This window comes from Pinus tabuliformis, chromosome 6 (assembly GCF_031772625.1).
Source record: "Pinus tabuliformis cultivar Carrire ecotype Pingquan chromosome 6, CPIR1, whole genome shotgun sequence".
In the NCBI taxonomy this organism is placed as follows: domain Eukaryota; kingdom Viridiplantae; phylum Streptophyta; class Pinopsida; order Pinales; family Pinaceae; genus Pinus; species Pinus tabuliformis.
In genome coordinates this window covers 1,597,080,376-1,597,101,243 of record NC_142292.1, presented here as the reverse complement: position 1 = coordinate 1,597,101,243, position 20,868 = coordinate 1,597,080,376, and the positions used below count along the sequence as shown (strand labels likewise).

At 38.5% G+C, this 20,868-nt stretch overlaps 1 pseudogene; it reads right to left on the bottom strand.

The window, feature by feature from the left end:
- Positions 1 to 18,566, bottom strand: part of LOC149264948 (E3 ubiquitin-protein ligase UPL7 pseudogene) — a 57,083-nt pseudogene extending 38,517 nt beyond the window's left edge.
- Positions 18,567 to 20,868: the final 2,302 nt, after the last annotated feature.

Sequence of the window (20,868 nt, the reverse complement as noted above, 5' to 3'; positions counted from 1 at the left end):
GCCATTTTTATTTTTATTAATTTTAATATTAGGGTTAATAATGGTTTTTTGCATGGTATTAATAACAATCTAGTCCATGGTATTTGTCCCATAGTATTTTGGCCATAGGTTTCACCTAAATATAACCCATTTTTTGAGTGTTCATAAATATAAGGTGACTTATGGAGTAAATATTAAAAAAATGTTTTATTTGTTTACCATACCTCTCGTTTATTTATATTTTTATTAATTTACCATACCTCTTTTACAAATATGGTATTTGGCCCATAGGATTCACTTAAATAAAACCTCTTTCTCGAGCCTTCATAAATAGAACAAGGGTTATGGAATAAATATAAAAAGAGGTTTTATTTATTTATGATACGTCTAGTTTATTTATATTTTTATTTATTGACCATACCATTTGAGTAAGTATAAAAAGACGTTTTATTTATTTACCATACCCCCACTTTACTTATATTTTTATTTGTTTACACCGTTACATGTATATAAGGTGACTTATGGAGTAAATATAAAAAATGTTTTATTTATTTACCATACCTCTCATTTATTTATATTTTTATTAATTTACCATACCTCTTTTATAAATATGGTATTTGGCCCATAGGATTCACTTAAATAAAACCTATTCTTGAAAATGGGCGAATGGATTTACTTAAATAAAACCTATTCTTGAAAATGGGCGAATGGAAGGTTGTAAGTCCTAATTTCAAGGGCTAAATTTACCTTTTTTACCCTCTCCCTTAAAATAAGGTGGGCTATTTGAGGTGATTTGTAAAAATGTACTATGATACAAAATATTCGCCCACTAAAAATTTAAAACCCCTTAATTTCGCCAAAGGGCGAACATTCGCCCCTAAAATTATCCTTGCTTGTGAGGCTTGTTTTTACAATTATGAGCTAGTTTGGTGGGCTTGTCACCAATAGGGGGTTTTTTTGCACATTATTTTAACATTAGGGGATAATGTAGGCCCATAGGCTAATTCAAACTCCTTCGAAGGCTATATATTGATGTTAGATACATTCATTTGTATCATCACTTGACTTGGGATCTCTTTAATCATAGAGAACTTCACATTTTTTCCTTGGAGGAGAATTTTTGGAGATGGATGAATTTTGATGTATGGATTTGGGTTATTTATCTTGTCTTGGAGCTTTGTCTTGTAAACAAAATTATGGTTGGATATAATCTATAACGTTGTAAGTAAATTTTGGTGTTATTATTCTTGTTTCTTGATCCAATTGGATCCAAGAACACTCTCTAAAGTCTTCAAAACCTCTTAAAATCATGCCAAAGATCAAAATTATCACATAATCTAACCTTCACAAAACAACGGAAAACGCAATTGGGAACCAAAAACATGTGAAAGCAGCGAAAAACAGAGTATTGGAGGTCTAAACAAGGGAATGCATAGTAGCCATTAGATCTGGCTGATCAATGATCCAGATCTGATTGGCAGATCACATCGGCGGTGGAAATCAGCGGATATCGGCGTATACTACATAACACTTGCGACGATGACCGACGGAGTCAACTAGGACCGTCGATCAAGCGCACAGATCGACGGCCCATGTTGCATCGCAGGATCGCTATTGGAGATTACAAGAGCACTTACAACGGCCCAGGGTTACCGCGATGTGCGATTGCAATTAATCGCATCGTGATATCACAATCGGGGCTACACAGAGGAGCGGGCATGTACACATACACATTTGCAACCCGATGAACCGGACCCGACGGTGATATAAATATTATTTCATAAGATTTGAGATCCACAGAAAAGGAATTCTTAATGTATTTTGTGTATTTCATTTATTAAACGAAATACAAGGGGTGAAGCACCGATGTGATAAGCCGGACCCAAAAGGGTTCCTTAAGGCTATTATATATTATTTCAGATCCGCCATAAGCCATTTTAATGCATTTTCATAGTTTTAACATATTTTTAAAAATACACAGGAGCAAGGCCATTGTGATATGTGACAACGACTTATGGGTGGACGCGATAGGAGTATAGACTGGATGTGAGGACTTTTGAAGTTCGATACATAGTGTTTTGGTGGAATTTTGTAGTTTGAATGTGTTTTCTTGTGTTAACAGAAAACTACTGCGTTTTGGGATTTCAAAGGATTTCAAAGGCCAATGACCTATCCCATTACAGTATAGGTGGCCACCATCCCTGGGAGCATTTAGCAGTGATTGCTAACACTCCAAAAGGGATCTGAACCGACAGAGGTTGGGGAGAATGAAAGCCGAGAAGCTGAAACAAACATGCAACACAGTTTTGGCTTTAAAGCCATAGCAAATAGAAGACAGAGCAAGCAGTGCCGAGACAGAGATAAGACAAAGACAAAGAGTGATTCAGAGAGTCTGTGTACTTAGAGAAAGCTTGAGAGGTTCAAGAAAACGTTTATTGTTATATCTGTTGTGTATTGAGTCTCAAATTGAGCTCATATTGTTGTAAAAACTCTGCTTGTAGACATAATAGAGAGACCACCACTGAGGGCTAGACTAGGAGATGTAGCCCAAGAGTATTGGGTGAACTCCTTATTAAAATTGTTGTTTTTTTATGTGTTTGTCTATTATAGTCTTTTCCTGCTTCATAGTCTACGTATTTCGCAATCTGATCAATCCATTGCATAAAATAACATAGTCACATCCAAGCACATGAGTCTGTAATACCTTATTAATTGTCTTAGATCTCATTATCAGATCAAGTGGTATCAGAGCTTTAGGTTGCTAAGGTTAGACAAGCTTGTGCTGGATTGGTGAATGTTAATTAGGTCAAAGCTCAAATTAGGAGAAGGGGAACTGGTTGAAGCTAACCCAGAAATAGGAAGAGTCTACCCTAGGAGGAAAATGGCAAAAGAAACTCCCTTGGAATCAGACTCTCAGTTCATGGACAGCTTCATGACCATGAGAGCCATGGTAAAAGAGATGTATTGAGAATTTAATAAAGGTAGAGGTGAAGATTCTTCAACCTCCAAACAAGATAAAGGAATAGAAGAATCTCTTCGAGATGGCCATTCTGAAGGCAAAGGGAAAGGAAAAGAGGCTCCTCTATCCACACCTCCTGATAGCCCTGAAAATAAAAAGAAAACATCTTTGATTAAATTAGATGTTAAATTTGATTTGCCAATATATGATGGAGAGTTAAATGTAGAGAAGCTAGATAACTGGATTAGACAGATTGATGTGTATTGCAGGGTGTAGAACATTGATTCAGACATAAGTAAAATTCAGCTGGCCAACCTACACCTTGGAGGAACTGCCTTGGTATGGTGGGAAGGTAGGACACAAGCTGACTTGAAGAAGCATGGTAAAATTCTTTCTGTCTAGAGTGAATTTGTTTCTGCAATTAAAAAACAATTCTATCCACTAGCTTATATGCAGCAAGCTATGATGAGTTGGCAAACTCTTCGCCAATTAAAAGGGCAAAGTGTACAAAGCTACACCCAAGAATTTAGAAAAGGAGCTTTGGTTCTAGGAATTTCTTTAGACTCACCTAAAACTTTGCTAAAGTATATAGGTGGTCTGCATAGTTATCTGAGGCACACCATTCTCATGTTTAACCCTACTAGCATAGATGAGGTATCTGTTCAGGCTACACATATAGAGCCTAGAGGCAAGAATGTGAACCCAGATATTGGGGGATCATCAAAACCCATTGAAAGCAAGAACAAGGAAAAGAGGAAGCAGAAATGGAAAGAGAAGAAGGAAAATTCTGTACAGAAAACCAAACCTTCATGCACTCATTGCAAGAAGGATGGACATGATGATTGACATTGTCGGCCTTTGCATCCGGAGCTGAAACCCAAGAAGTTCGATGGCAAGAAGAAGAAGATTGTTGCTACTATATAGAAAGATTTGGGGTCAGACTCAGGTGATGAAACAACAATTGCAACCACAGGTATAAAAGGTAAAAATTCTGAAGCATCTACTAGTAATTTTGCACAAACTATTGATAGTGAAGAAAATGAGAGGAAAAGACATGAGCTTTTTCATATTAGAGTTATTTCCAAGCAAGTAAACTTGATTTCTGAAGAAATTGTAAAGAAATTGGGACTATTAACCACACCTCACAAGAAGCCATATCCATTAGGTTGGGTATGTGATAAAGTAAAGCTGCAAGTGACTAGACAATGTAAACTTAGGTTTTCTTTTGGGTCAACATTTGTAGATGAGGTTGAGTTAGATATCATCCCCTTGGATATATGTGGGATTGTTTTAAGAAGTCCTTACTTGTATGATAGAAAGGCCATTTTCTATAGAGCTGAACATAAGTATCAACTTGTTAAATATGGAATCAAATATATTGTAAGAGCTCATAAACTCAAGAATAATTATACTCTCATAAAGTCAAGGCAGATGAAAAGGATTGTAAATTCATGCAAGCCATTTTTACTAATGGTTGTAAAGGAAAAGAAACCTGATAAAACCAATGTATTTGAGGGCTGTGATGCTAAACAACAAGCTGATTTAGAAAAAGTTATTTTAGAATAAGATATAATATTTCAAGAACCTAAAGGTCTGCCACCCAAAAGGGAAATTGTACATGATATTAATTTGCAGCAAGATGCTCCATTTCCTAACATCGGAATGTATAGGTTATCCGCTTTAGAGAATGCAGAGATCAAGAAATAAATATAGGAGCTGCTTGAGAAAGGGTTCATAAGACCAAGCACATCACCATGCAGATCTCCAATTGTGTTGGTGAGAAAGAAAGATGGTTCATGGAGCATGTGCATTGATTACCGAGAACTGAATAAAATAACGATCAAGAATCATTATCCCCTTCCTGGCATTGATGATCTATTGGATCAGTTGAAAGAAGTTGTTTACTTTTCCAAGTTGGACTTGTGTAGTGGTTACCATCAGGTCAGAGTAGCAGAGCAAGATGCATGGAAGACTACTTTCAAAACAAAGCAAGGGCTGTATGAATGGCTAGTTATGCCTTTTGGCTTAACTAATGCTCCTGCCACTTTCATGGGAGTTATGAATGATGTACTCAAGCCTTTTATTGATGATTTTGTAATTGTATATTTGGATGACATTCTTGTTTTCAGTAAAACATGGGAAGAACATTTGAAGCATGTAAAGTAGACTCTAGATGTTTTGGAAAAAGAAAATCTCTATGTTAAATTATCAAAATGTGAATTTGGCTAAACATCTTTGAATTATTTGGGTCATATTATAGGGGGTGGTGAATTGAAGATAGATCCCTCTAAGGTTGCAGTCATTGTAAACTGTCCTAAACCCAAGTCTGCTACAGAAGTTAGAAGCTTCTTAGGAGCAGCACAATATTGGAGAAATTTTATTGCTAACTTTTCCTTAATTGCAGCTCCCTTACATGCTTTAACATGATTGAACAAGGTGTTTCAGTGGGGAGGCAAACAACAGAAATCCTTTGACACCTTGAAAGAAAAAATTAGTACAACACTAGTACTAGCATTGCCAAATCTTCAAAGACCATTTGAGATCGAAACAAATGCCAGTGACTATGCCATGGGAGCAGTGTTGACGCAACATGGTAAACCCATATGCTACCATTCTGAGACTTTTAATTCTACAGTAGTTAACTATCCTACATATGACAAAGAATTGTATGCATTAGTCTAGATTGTGAAAAGGTGGAAACATTACTTAATGGGCAAAGAAACAATTATACACATTGATCATCAGCCACTTCAATATTTACACTCACAAACTAAATTGCAGTAATCAAGACACTATAGGTGGATGGGTTTCCTACAACAGTTTCTTTTAGTCATCAGAAATAAAAAGGGCATACACAATAAAGTTGTAGATATGTTGTCCAGACCAATTATAAATGCCTCTACTATACTTAAGCATAACTCAGTAATGCATGAAAGCTATATTGAACAATATGCTCAAGATATAGACTTTAAATATGTATATGCAACTTTAAGTAATGGCAAAAAGGTAGAAGAATTGGATTACTATGTTAAAGACCAACTCTTATATAATTTGGGAAAGCTATGCATTCCCTAAACTAAAAGAGTCAACATAATTAGGGAAGCACACACTTCTATGATATCAGGTCACTTTGGTGTAAGCAAAACGGTTACACAACTACAAAGATACTGCTATTGGCCAAGAATGCATGAAACAGTCTCTAGATATGTAAGAGGGTGTACCATGTGTGCTAAAAGTAAGCCCAACAATAGAAAACTAGGCTTGTACACTCCACTTCCAGTTCCTTCTCGTCCTTGGGAAAGTGTTTCCATGGACTTTGCTGGGGGACTGCTGAAATCTAGAAAAGGTCATCATTATTTATATGTTATTGTGGACAGGTTCAACAAAATGTGTATTTTAATACCTTGTAACAAACAGATTACAGCTAAACAAACAACGAAAATTGTTATTTCAACATGTCTGGGTGCATTTTGGGTTACCCACTTCCATAGTATCTGATCGAGATTCCCGATTTGTTGGGAAGTTTTGGTTAAGTATGTGGGAATTGATGGACACCAGACTGAAGAAGAGCACAACCTTTAATCCACAAACAGATGGCCAAACAGAGGTAGTCAACAGGACAGTGACCCAGTTGCTTAGGGGTTATTGCAACAAGCATCCCAAGCTTTGGGATGAACATTTATGTTATGTGCAACATGCTTACAACCGTGCTAAACATTCTTATACACAGAGATCTCCTTTTGAGACCTGTTTTGGTTTTATACCAAGGTCTCCCTTGGATTTTGTCTTTGAAAAAGGCATAGCAGTTGCTGGACATAGTGATGTGGACAAAGTAACCAGGTTCATTGAACAAATCCAAGAAATTCACCAGTCAGTGCAGGAATAGTTGGAAAAGAGCCAAGCCAAGTACAAGGCAAGGAATGATAAGCATTGGATGGAGCATAGCTTCCAAGTTAGTGATCAAGTCTGGTTGTATATCAACAAGGACAGAATGCAAGGTAAAGGAAAGAAGCTGAAGCCAATAAGGTATGGGCCTTTTAAGGTACTTGAGAAAATTGGTGAGAATGCTTTCCACCTTGATTTGCCAACTTACATGCACATCTATTTAGTGGTAAATGCAGAAAATTTAAGACTATTTGAACCTTCATTAATTGAAGATCCCGAAGAGAAAAGTCAATTGCCTTCCATTGATGATTTGTTTCCTGAATATCTCAATGAGATGCAGGAAGATACAGTTCTGGACAGGAAGGTGAGAACCACGCGCAGAGGGGATGTTGAGTACCTTAGGATCAGGCTCAAAGGTTCAAAACCCAGCAGTGCAAAATGGATAGAGATTGGGCAAGTGAGGTAGCTATATCCTCACTTGAGTGATGCTTGAAAACCAACTTTTGGTGGTCCAAAAGCCTTTTTCAGTGGGAAGGCGTGATCCAAATGGATCCAAGAACACTCTCTAAAGTCTTTAAAACCTCTTAAAATCATGCCAAAGATCAAAATTATCGCATAATCGAACCTTCACAAAAGAGCAGAAAATGAAATCGGGAGCCAAAAACACGTGAAAGCAGTGAAAAATAGAGTATCGAGGGTCTGAACAAGGGAATGCACAGTAGCCGTCAGATCTGGCCGATCAACGGTCCAGATCTGATCGGTGGGTCACATCAGCAATGGCAATCAGCAGATATCAACACAGACTACATAACAATTGCAACGACAACCGGTGGAGTCAACTAGGACTGTCGATCAAGTGCGCAGATCGACGACCCATGTTGCATCGCAGGATCGCTATCAGAGATTACAAGAGCACTTACAATGGCAAGGGGTTACCGCGATGTGAAATTACGATTAATCGCATCGTGATATCGCAATCAGGGCTACATAGAGGAGCAGGCATGTATACATACACATCTGTGACCCAATGAAGTGGACCCGACGATGATATAAATATTATTTCATAAGATTTGAGATTCGCAGAAAAGGCATTCTTAACGTATTTTATGTATTTCATTTATTAAATGAAATACAAGGGGTGAAGCACTGATGCGATAAGCTAGACCCGAAAGGGTTCCTTAAGGCTATAATATATTATTTCAGATCTGCCATAAGCCATTTTAATGCATTTTCACAGTTTTAACGTATTTTTAAAAATACAGAGGAGCAAGGCCATTGCGATATGCAACAACGACTTGTGGGCGGACCCGATAGGAGTATAGATTGGATGTGAGAACTTTTGAAGTCTGATACATAGTGTTTTGGTGGAATTTCACAGTTTGAATGCATTTTCCTGTGTTAATAGGAAACTACCGCGTTTTGGGATTTCGAAGGATTTCAAAGGCCGACGACCTATCCCATTACAGTATAGGTGGCCACCATCCCCGGGAGCGTTTAGTAGTGATTGCTAACGCTCCGAAAGGGATATCAATAGACAGAGGTCAGGGAGACTGAAAGCCGAGAAGTTGAAACGAACAGGCAGCGCAGTTTTGGCTTTAAAGCCATAGCAAACAGAAGACAGAGCAGGTAGTGCCGAGATAGAGCTAAGACAGAGACAGAGAGTGATTCAGAGAGTCTGTGTACTCAAAGAAAGCTTGAGAGGTTCAAGAAAACTCTTACTGTTATATCTGTTATGTATTGAGTCTCAAATTGAGCTCATACTGTTGTAAAAACTCTGCTTGAAGACATAATAGAGAGACCACCACTGAGGGTTGGACTAGGAGATGTAGCCCAAGAGTATTGGGTGAACTCCTTATTAAACTTGCTGTGTTTTTATGTGTTTGTTTATTATAGTCTTTTACTGCTTCATAGTCTATGTATTTCGCAATCTGATTGATCCATTGCATAAAATAACATAGGGACATCCAAGTACATGAGTTTGTAATACCTTATTAATTGTCTTAAATCTCATTATTAGATCATTGCTACATACTGCTAAAATTAGCACTAGTTGCTGCATAATCGAAATGTGGAATTGAGCATGTTTTAGCTAATTTAATGTATGGGCCAATGTTATATGAATGAAATGTCCTAGAGATTATTTGTTTTGATAAGATTGCATCATTTGCTTTTAAGTATAGATGCTTGAAGGTCACCTTTATTTTCTTTCTATCAACATTAGATGAAGCTGACTTTCCGAGCCTCCTTGATCAAGAAACTAGATTCTTACTCATCATCATCATTGACTCCATATCCCCAAGTGAATTAGGCAATGATACCTTAAAAGGGGTGATCATTTTAACCCTCTTTTTACCATTTTCCCATTTTTCCCCAAGTCTAGCTCCATTAGGTCACCTAGGTAATCAATTTCCTAGGAATTGACCCAAGGAAAAACTTCGATCTCCTACTGGCTATTGCGCTGGTGGGTCCCCTCCCTCTCCTCCAAATTTTAGGCAATTCTAATAGTGGAATCTTCGGGAATCTTAAGCCCTAGATCTAGGATCAAATTTTGCCCAGGCATCGCCAATGCTAGACCCCAATAGGATCAAATCAATATTTTGAGGTAAGTATTCTTATTTGGTCCTTTCCCTTCACCTTGTCTAGGATAGGAACATCATTGGTTGCTACATCCCATCCCCGAACCTGGACTAGTCCCACTTAACCCCGTGTGGTCCCACTTCTCAATAAAGGTTATTTGTAAAGGACCATTTGGGAATTGAAGTTTCCCAAGGATTATATGGATTGAGAACCTCATCTATAAGCCTATTTATTCTCCCTCAACCCTCCAATCCTCACCCCTTACCCCTGGTGGACCAAGTCCCTTTCTTAAAGAGAAAGCAAGTTCCATTCTTCATTCCATCCTTGGGAAAGGGTTTTCAGGGTCATTTCTCACATGTCCGTCTACATATAATTTACAAGTGATCCAAAAACTACCGGGACTCCTCCCATTGGTGAAAGTTTGTAAAGAGTGCGGAGACTGAGTTGTGGTGACAGTGGGCTAAGCCTTCACGATTTCCATTAACCTAGCAATTGCCCTCTTAGGAACCCCTTTTAGGTCCCCTGTAGGTTTGAGTGGTAACATTTTTGGCGTTGTTGTCAGGGACTGAAATGTGTGTTTTGTTCCCTATACAAAATTATTGATATATCATTTGGCCACTGCATTGGAGGAACGAAGTCCTAGTTCCTCAATTAACTTCAAAATCAATGCTTGTAGGGTAAAGCAGGCATTTGTGATTTTAATTCACCCTGATAACTCCATTTTTGCATTAAATGCAAGATCATGAAAAATGGTTAAAGAAAGTATCCACAAAATTAGCCCCAAGGAAGAACAAGACTTATCGGAAAGATTGGATCCTTGGTCTAAGCTTTGTGATCATTTGATAGAGCACAAGAACAATGACTTCATACTCAAGTTTTATAACAAGAGCATGTCAAGCCTCAATAACATAAAGAAGGAGTATGAAGAAGGGCCCACAAATTATATCTTCTTGAAGCTTGCCTTTTATACTGGTGCATTTAATTCCTTGGCTCAAAGGATCAAGGAAAAATATGGCTCGTTACCAGATGAGGATTTGGATGAACAGGATGACCAAGTAAATGAGGATGATGAGAAAATACCAGTTATGGAATTTGGTGGGAATATGAGTGAAGTGAAATGCATCTCCCTTGAGGATGATGAAGACTTGGATCCTAAAAGCCTCCAAATCACACAAGAAATAATGGATGAATATAGTAGGTCATGCAGGGGGTTAACAAGGGAATGTAATTTTAATGAAGTATTATCTCGTTTATATGATGAATAGGTGAAGCTTCATAAGATTAAATGTAGATATAAATAGAACCCTACTAATGCTCTCCTCCTAGAAGTACACCACCAAAATCATGTAACGAATACATTATCCATTTTTCTTCAAGAGAAGAGAGAAGAAGAGAGGTCCCACTTGTCAACCAACCAAGATGAAGATGACCTTAAGGACCTCAGTGATGAGCAGTAAGATGAGTCCTAGTTGGGGTTGTAGGACGAGCATGATGATTTTGAAAGCACGTGTGTTTAGGATGATGAAAGTAAGGTCAAAATTAACCTTACCTTTCTCAAGGGTATCACTCTTGATGTCTCTCCTTTTGAAAACCTTAAGGAAGGCAATCCCATAAGCTCCTTGGAGAATGACATTGGAGATTATTTCCGCATTGAAAAGGAGAAATGGGATATTGTTGGGACCTAATTTGATTTTTCTCCCATCTATGATACTAACAAGGAAGATGAAATTGAGATTGGTTTTTCCTTTATCCCATAAATTACTTGTGATGACATATCCATTGATGCTTTTGGGAAGGAGAATTATCATTTTCCCTCACATGAAGAAGGATAGTTGCAAGTGATTGATTCTCCTTTAAACGAAATCCCAATCTTTGATGCTTATAATGAGGAAAGAAATGAGGCTCCCACCGACCGACCTTATGACTATTGTATTCAAATCTGTTGAGCCTTTAAAGTTTAGGGAGGGAAATCCGATTGAACATGATACTTTGCCTTCCCTTATGCATTTCCCGCTTGCTCACCACCTTGAGGCTTCCTCAATTATTTTCCTCATCTCTCTTGATATGACCTTGAGTGACCATGCCCATTTTCCAATTTCTGAATATGGTGTCAAGAAAGAACCCTTCATTGAATATAATTTATCCCCTTTGACCCATCCTCAGGATTATGATCACTCCGCAACCTCCCCTCTCTGATGTGACCATCACATCAAGGGACCTCTTTGTTGTACTCATTCTTTCTCTCACGCTTTGTTCCCCTCTCATCACAACCATATGACATCCTCGAAGCATCATATTATAAAAAATGATTGTGATGAGGAGTTCTTGAAAGTGATCATTCATTCCTCTATTTTGTACCTAGAAGGAGAGCCTTGGACCTATAGAATGACCAGTTTTCTTTCCCCTAGGACCTCCCTCTACCATGAATGGAGATCATATTTTCCCACCTCCCACGCGCCTCATCCGCCATGTGACTATGTCTTGATTCGATTTGGGGGTTGCTACATGAGTAATCATGTTGGCAGGCGTATGTATATTGATGTGATGATATGTTGGTTTCACTGGCTTAATGATTAAACTTAGTCTTAACATTACTATATGCATGTTAGGTTAGGATGTATTACATGTTGATTTTCCTCATCAGAACTAACTGTATATCATGTTTCTCATGATAGATTAGTTTAGTTTAAAAAAAACAAAAATGCATATTTTATTTCTTGTTGGTTTATGGACTAACACTAAGCATGGGTGATCATAAGACACTGTGAAAAACATGTTGCCCCCTGGCTTTGATCTTTGGCATGTGTAGATATTAGGTCTACGATGACCAAGAGATTACTAGAGTTCTTGTGACCTCCCGTTCTCGCAACCTCGTCCACTTGTTCGAGAGATCACGTCCCAGTTGGAGCTAGATGTTACCCACCACTTCGTGGGTGATATCCCTAGGATAAATTTGTCTCCATGATGAGCCTCAATCAGAATCCAACAACCCCTTGATGCCTCCTGCTAGCTTGTTGTGTTATTTCTTTGCCACCTGAGCTAACCATGTGGTCCCTCACCGACTTGCATTGACCATATGTTTGAAGGTGGGCCTCCCGAATCTAAAGGTATGCCTTGTCATTTGGTGATTGAGTATTGGGTTTATGTAGTATACCTAGGGGGGATATTATGGGGTACAGAGGGAGGCACCCAAGGGAATAATGTAATAATGTGATGGACCATAGTTAATAAATAAAGTGGTTAACCCACATCATGTAAGGGACTACAAGTAGTTAGGAATAATGTGATAAGCCCATGGTAATGTATGTATGGTGTTGAGAGACCCATTGTAATGACCCATGGTATTGTATGTAAGAAGGCTATATAGAGGCTAGAGACTCCACCAAGGATGTCAAGGATTATTGTATTGGCGAGCATATGGCTTGTGGAGTGTTCTCCTTCCTTAAGGAGAAATTGTATGGTGTTACACTACCTCAAGGGTTTTGATTAATAAAGAGAAGAATTTCTATATTTTTATCTTGTTATTTATAGACATATTTTCCATTTTCATATATATTCAGGTCAGATCTACTATAAGTGGTATCAGAGAAATTTATTTGGCAAAGTAGGGAGATTTTTTTTGCAGGAATTCTTTGGGGGGCGATGAGTTTGCAGATCAAATCTAAAATTTTTGGTGCTAAATTTAAAAAATAAAGTAACATATCTAGATTCTTTGTGGAAAAATACCCAAATTCAAAAAAAAAAATCAATCGAATCAGAGTTCGGATGAGGGAGATATGACTAATTTAAAATTAGTTGTGTTGCAGAAATTTTTCTGATGATAATTCATGGACGATGGCTCTCCTGTCAATTCTCGGAGTTTTTGTGTATAAATTCATAAAACAAATTTAATATTTGATCTCCTCTTGAAAAATTACCCAATTTGAAAAAAAATCGGTCGAATCGGAGTCCGAATGAGGGAGATATCACTGATTTAAAATCAACTCTGTTCTCATAATTTTTTGTGACGGCGAGACAATTGCAGCGCGAATCTGAGTTTCCAGAGGCCCAAATCATGATTTCTATCACATGAGAAGATGCAAAATGGCCATTCCATTTCCAAAAATAGGTTATAATAAGGATTCTGAGCCATATTGACCGAGTTGTAACTGTTAGAGCCTAGATTTACCTCAAGCTGAAAAGGCAGGATCCAGGACCAACATCAAACCACGCTCAGCCTCGTAGCTAGCCCTACGAGGACAGGAAGTGGCTCTCTCTGGGTCAATCTCAGCAAATGATTATATATGGGGCTTGAGATGACTGAAATATCTTCTAATGTTATGCTAGGTATGAAGTGCAAGGATTTGATTTGATTTTTTGGGGGTTTTGTTGGAATGAAGGGAAAGGCAAATTTGGGTCCAGGGATGAAGGTCAGTTTTGCAAAATTCTAATTGGGCAAGAAAGGCAATCGTTTTGATGCTTTGATTTGTAAAGGTGGAGAGTTCAGACTGGTGAGAAAGCTGAAGAGGGAAAGAGGGTATCAAGAATCCTATTCAAACTGAATAAAACATTGAAAATTAAACAAAACTGAAAGGCAGAGCACAACAATCTATTGAATTCTACCTTTGTCACTCATTTGTTTAATTTCAGAAGCAAAATAGAAAGGAAATGGTACACACAAATATCAGTGAACTTACAAATTACATAGAAAAAACACCATCAAAACACAGAGCCACAGGTATCCCAAAAAGTGCTACAAACCCAGGTCTTTCCTTTGCCAAAAATGTAGAAATCAAATGTACAATGGAGTGCCAAGCAATCCCAAGTGTCCAACCTTGAAAATGACTGAGAAATTACATGATATAGATAAGCCTAATTCCTTCCCATGCCTCTAGGGGTCGAGCTCATCATTCTAGGAGCTGTTTCAACCATATCTAAACAAGGAACTGAAAAATAGGCAATGAAACAACTTGCCCCTATATGAAAGGAAACTGATTCATTCACTATCTTTTCACTTTTTAGTGAATGAATATACATGGATGAGTAACAATGTGCCAAAATTACATCAAAGTCATGAGTTTACATCAAGATAAATCAAGAGTTACATGAAAAAGTGAAACTAGTCAAAACTAGGTGAAATTCTGAGCTGCTAAGTGAAAAATAAGACAAATTTCCCTATGAGCTGCGCCTAAAATCTGTATGCGTAGCACAATTTTGAGGCTGATTTTGAGGGCCTTCCCGAAGTCCAAATTTACTTCATGATAGCTCGTTGGAAATCACTGCCTGTCTACTTTCCAACTCAAGTGGAATTTCTGGATTTGGTGTCAATTTGCCCCTCCAAACATTCAATCTCCTAACACTGCTTCCTGTAGGTGCAAAAGGTGGTAGAGATGTCATTTTTTGTGTGTTTTTGACCCTTTAGGCAACCTAGAACTTGATGAAATTATTAGGTAATTCATGAGCATGCATAAATTTTTATAAAAAATCCAAAAATACAATTTTTTCCTCAATAGGATCTCCCAATTATAAGCGCGCGCCAAGTGGCGCTACACGTTGGGCAGGAAAATCTGTTTTGAAGTCAAAAAATTCAAAATTGACAAAATTTTCTCCAAATTTGCTGAAATTTGGAGTGAAGGTCCATCATCAAGTATCATGCTCAGCCAAAGAAGCTTTAGCCTAGATTTGGAGCCTATCATGCCTTTTGTGTCATTTTAGTGCCCTCCTTAGTCTTGCCTTCAGGATTTTGATCCTTGCTTTGCAAATATGAGTTCGTGCCCAATAATGATTTTTCATGTGCCTGAGCATGTCCTTGTCTTTGTTTGCCTTCGCCAATAGCTTCTCAATATGGATATTGACCCTCTCAAGCCAAATCTCTCGATCAGCCTCTATCTCCTGCTCCAATGAAGTGAACTCTATTCTCCTCCTTTGCGCAGCTTGGCGGTTTTGCCGAATGTTTTGTAACACCATGACTGTATGCTGATCCTCCAGTTGTTTGTTTCACTGCTCCAAATAGTTTATGACCCATTGATCTCTCTGCAACTTGTTGGTCAATGCATCTATCTTGGCCTTCTGCTCCTGAATAATCTCCCTCAGCTTTGAACTAGGAGAGCTCACATCATCATCAATGAGTATGAAATCAGTGTCTTGGCCTTTTGAAGGGCCCTCATCCTGCATAGGCTTCTTGCCTTTGTCCTGTACCTATACCTGTGCTGCTGTTTACGGCAACGATACCCCTTCCACCCTAGGTGGAGATAATACTCCTCGGGCTGCTGCAAACAATCCTCTCATGCCTCTCTGATAGGTGACATATTTCGGCACACTAGTAGTCTCTGCCTCTTGACCTCCATACTGATGTGAAGGTTCACCTGCATCATGGAAAACCTCCTGATGAGCTGCTGAAGCTGTGAAGAACTCACGGGAAATGAAGTCTTCCCATGTGATATCCTGCAAGCCAAGCTGATGTACAATAATGATCTTGATGAGCGCATAATGGTAAATGCTATTGTACTGCTGTTCAAGAGTCTTCTTTTGTACAAGAGTAGTCATCCTCTCGATGTTTCGACACATGAAATATGGAATTTTCATCATCTTCACTCTCGTGAAATGCATCAATAATCTGATATGGTATGCATAGAGGTGTGAGAAGCGGCCCTCACAACTGAAGTATCTAATAATGAGTCTCATCAATGGCGCATAGGATTCTTTCAAAAACTAGAATGGGAACACCCTGTTGAGCTGTTTCACATAGCTGGGCCTGATGTATGGTTCATAATGTACTTTTTCTACCTGCTGTATTTTGTTCCACTCCTCACCTACATTCGGTATTCCTGTTGCTTGAGAAATGGTCTCCGGTGTCAAGGTGAAATTTACACCAGCAAGAGTTACCTGACCATTATGCAAATGTAAAACAAACAACCAAGCCAACTCGTGGTGATGCTGAATTTGAGCAATCATTTCACAATACTAAAAGCATGACTGCTATTGGAAACAAGCCATGGCAAGTGGGCAGGCCTGCAATTTAGTCAATGAGGTGGGCTCTTCTTTGACATGTCTGCCACCCTTACAAAGCCTCCTCGGTGCATGAAGTTCTGTGGTAGAATCACTGTCTTGTTCATATGATGACTCAGTGTCTGCCATGGTGTTACAAGTCTATGCCAAGTGAATGTTTGACTTGTTGAAAATGAGAATTTGGTGCTTTGTTTCCAATTGCCAAATGTGTGCCAAATAGGAAAGGATTGTGGGAAATATGGACAACGGGTGTATGTAATTACATTCAAAGTAATAACAGTCACTTGACTGTATTTAGGAATATGGGGTTTGATATGGAAAATTGAAATTGTAGGGTTTAGGGATAAGGACAAGTGGGGAATGAGTGACTTGGGATCATAAGGGAATAGGGGATTGGAAATGATAATATGATTACAGTGATAGGAAAGGGAAACATGGGATAGATTATTTTGGCACCAAAGTCAAATTTCAAAACTCAAATTCAAACCCTAAGTGTAGTTTTCATAAGAGGATAGGGTTTGAATTTCAACATTTAAATTCTCCAAGTCAAACTTCAAAACCACACCAAACACTATTCAATAGCAATTGCAAGGTCAATCAGACTTACTTGGGGCAAATGGGAGCGAAGGCAATGACAAAACTGGTTTTTGGCTCTGTGTGTCGCGCGCATAACCCAGTGCGCCATGACCCGTATGTGTACCGTGCATGTTGTAATTAACACGGTGATGTGCGACTCTATGCGCCACGACATGCTGGTGCGTCGCGACTACCTCCCAACGCGCCACGCAACACTCCACTACACAGTCCCAGCCTCAAACACAAATTTTCGCTCCTCCATGATTTTCCTTTGGGTTTTTGACAACTTCTTGTGTGCAAATGAAATTTGAATGGTGAAAATATCTTGTATAGTCATGGATTAGATTTTTGTTTTGAAACAACCCACTTTCTTATGTTTTGAATTTGGCACTTTTCACTTTTAATACAAACTCTGTTTTTTGTTTCCATTTTGACATTTTTGACTTGAATGATGAAACTTTTGTCAATTTTTTTAGGGATGGTTGGCATTGAATTTTGGCAAAGGATGACCAAGGCTGCGCCTGAGATACTCCATGACTGAAAAACTTTAAAAATTACATATTTATTACAAACAATAGATTTGACGATTTCTTCTTCAAAACTGAGTTTTGAAGAAGAATCATTCTCAAGCATTATTGATAATGAAAATTTTGGAATGAAAGATTATTAGGAACATCCTCATGTGCCTGTTGGCATTATTGGACACTTTGAAGACAAAATTTGCGAAGCCCTAGACCTAATAACTGAAATGACTCTTGGCTTACCAAAAGACCATCCATAATGACTGTAAAATTGACTTTGATGAACTTTGATGATCAGACACAAACCAGCAGGTACATGACATGAGGGAAGTATGGAGACAAGACCCTTCCGTCAGAAGATTGATGCTCCTAATGGAATGCAGATGATAGGACTGAATGAGACACCTAATATGAAATGAAATAAATGAGATTTTGATCTCTGACGGAGGGCTGAACAGACCGACTCTAACATTGGCTCCAATGGGGATGGTAGCTCCTTGGAGGTGCCAAGAACTACAGATCTCTCGGAGAGATAGACTGTGCCTTCGTCCATTGGGCTATGGAGTCGATAACTTGGCAAACTGACACAAGACTTTTGACTCAGATCAACTCAATTTTGAAACCAAAATTACTGAAAAACATGACTCGACACACTCAAACCAAAGCTGAAATCATTCTTCAGAATTATAGCCTTCACTTCGGGCCCCAAACTGAAGAAAAGATCACAGCACACTCTTGCAATGAAACTGAAATAAATGGTATATATAGTGACAATGTAAACAACATAAAACCTCTCAGAAATTGTACTGCTTGAGCAACCGACCATTGACCAGCCCTCCTGGACAGTCTTCCCCATTCATCTCCTTTAGAAGAAAAGCATTCTGACCCCGATATGCAACAATTTTGAAGGGACCTTTCCAGAGATTTTCGAACTTACTGTGCTTACCCTTTTCCTCATTCCTTGCATCCCATTTCAGCACCACATCCTCCAATTGGAACTTGTTTGCCTTTGCTTTTCTGTCATAGATTTTCTTAATTCTCTCCTGCAGCTTGAATGTGTTTTGGAAAACCTCTTCTCTCATTTGCTGCAAATGAATCATTTGATTTAGTCTTCTTTGCATATGATCTTCTTCACTGCCAGCTTCCTGAAGAAGTTTGACTACCAGAGCTGTGAGAGAGGTAGGGAACACTGTGTCAACTCAATATACTAACTCAAAGGGGGACATACCAATAGATTTCTTCTGACTCACTCGGTCTGCCCAAAGTGCATTAACTAATTTCTTATGCCAACCTTTTTTATTTATTTCCAGCAACTTTTTAATGATGTTAACCAAAGATTTGTTGGAAGACTCTGCCAATCCATTGCCTTGTGGATGATAAGAGGTTCCCAAAGTGATGTGATACTTATTACAAAACTCAACCATCCTTTTTGATTTGAAAGCTACTGCGTTATCAGTGATTAACTTATTCGGGCAACCAAAATGAGACAAAATGTTATTCTCAAGGAATGAAATTATTACCACATCTGTAGCTTGCCTAGTGGGAATTTCTTCGATCCATTTCATAAAATAATCAATCGCCATGAGGATCCACCTGTGCTGAGCTGAGGAAAGAGGATGGATCTCACCAATGAAATCCAAACCCCACTGCTGAAAAGGGGCGCTTACCTCAATAGGCTTAAGTGGCAAAGGCTGCAATTTCTGTCTTCCTTCAAAAATTTGACATTTATGACAGCTTTTGATAGTCTTATACACATCAGCAAAAGGTGTCAGCTAGTAATATCCAGATCTCAAAATCTTGTTGGCCATTGTTTTCCAAAAAAGGTGACCCTCGCAATCTCTTTTATGGAAATCCTCCATGACCTGCTTCGCTTCTTCTTCCACCAAACAATTCAACAAAACACCACTAGGATCTTTCCAATAAAGTGTAGAATTCAAAATACAAAACTTAGTAGCCTTTAATTTCAGAGTTCTACTTTTGTTCTTGGCCATTCTGGAAGGTGATGATAGATTTTGAAGCACATAAAAAATGTCTGAATACCAAGGAGAAAGGAGGAAAATTTCTGATACCTGAGTGGGCAGATTTTCTTCATCTTCCTCAGACATGGCAGCAATTAGATTAATGTCCAAAGCGTGCAGATTTGACTCAGCCATAAGTTTTTCCAACCCCTGTCCTTTAATGAGCTTTGTTGGTTTGATTTCTACATCATATTCCAGCAAGGCAGCTATCCATTTCCCTCTCCTTCCCTCTGGATCAGTTTGCACTAGGACATCTTTGACAGCAGCATTAGGAACATAGGCAAGGATGTGAGAATGCAAAATATAAACACAAAAATCTTTCATTGCTTTTACCAATGCAAGGGCCTGTTTTTCAATAATATTATAATTCAATGTCGCATCCCTTATGGTTCTGCTGAAGAATGCAATTGGTTTTTCGAGCTGGTCTCTCTTCTGCATCAAGACCACTGCTATAGTATGATCTGAGGCAAAGGAAAACAAAATAAAATCTTGAGTATAGTCCGTGTTGGAAATAATACTGAGAGGGGGGGGGTGAATCAGTATTATCAGATCAATAAAACTTTTTCAATGCTCAAAAACATATACGCTACTTCAGTTAAGTGAACCCGCATGTACACGCTGCTGTGTCTAAAGCAACTAGCGTATATCTAGAAATCTTATGATTCAGTTAGCTTATCTTCAGTAAATGCATCAGAACATTATTAACCATATTAACAGTAAACAGGTGCAGTATAACAGAACAGATCATCACACAAAAGCCACACACATGAACACAAAGATATAAGGTGGAAACCCAATGTGGGTGAAAACCACCTGCTGCAAGTCATCTCAATCTTCTTCTTAATAAGAAAATACTTTTACAATGTTTGTACTGGTGCAGTCTTATACCAGTACGGGAGCTACAACCCCCTTTGCTCTTGTACTAGCCGATCCATTTACTAGTACGCAGGCTGCTACCTGCTACAATGCTCCAAAGATCTCCTTTAGCTTTTGTACTAGCTTAGATACTAGTACGTAGGTGCTTGCCTACAATCTTCTCTCCTCCAGGTACCACGTTTCATCAATTTTCAGACTGGATACACTGAAGCACAACACATAATCTGAAAGGCCACTTTTCATCCAATTTTCATACTGGACCCATAACTATCATTGAAGCTCAAAACAATCATCAAACCCTGAATCACTGAAACCCTGTTAACAACAGTCACCAGAACACAGAGCAGACACAGAACTCTGTAATAACCATCAGATCCATCTGCAACTTCAAATATCAAGCTTTACAATGTATACGCTACTTCGATGAATCAAACCCGCGTGTATACGCGCTTTTACCAAATACAACCCGCGTACAGATCTAAAAATAATT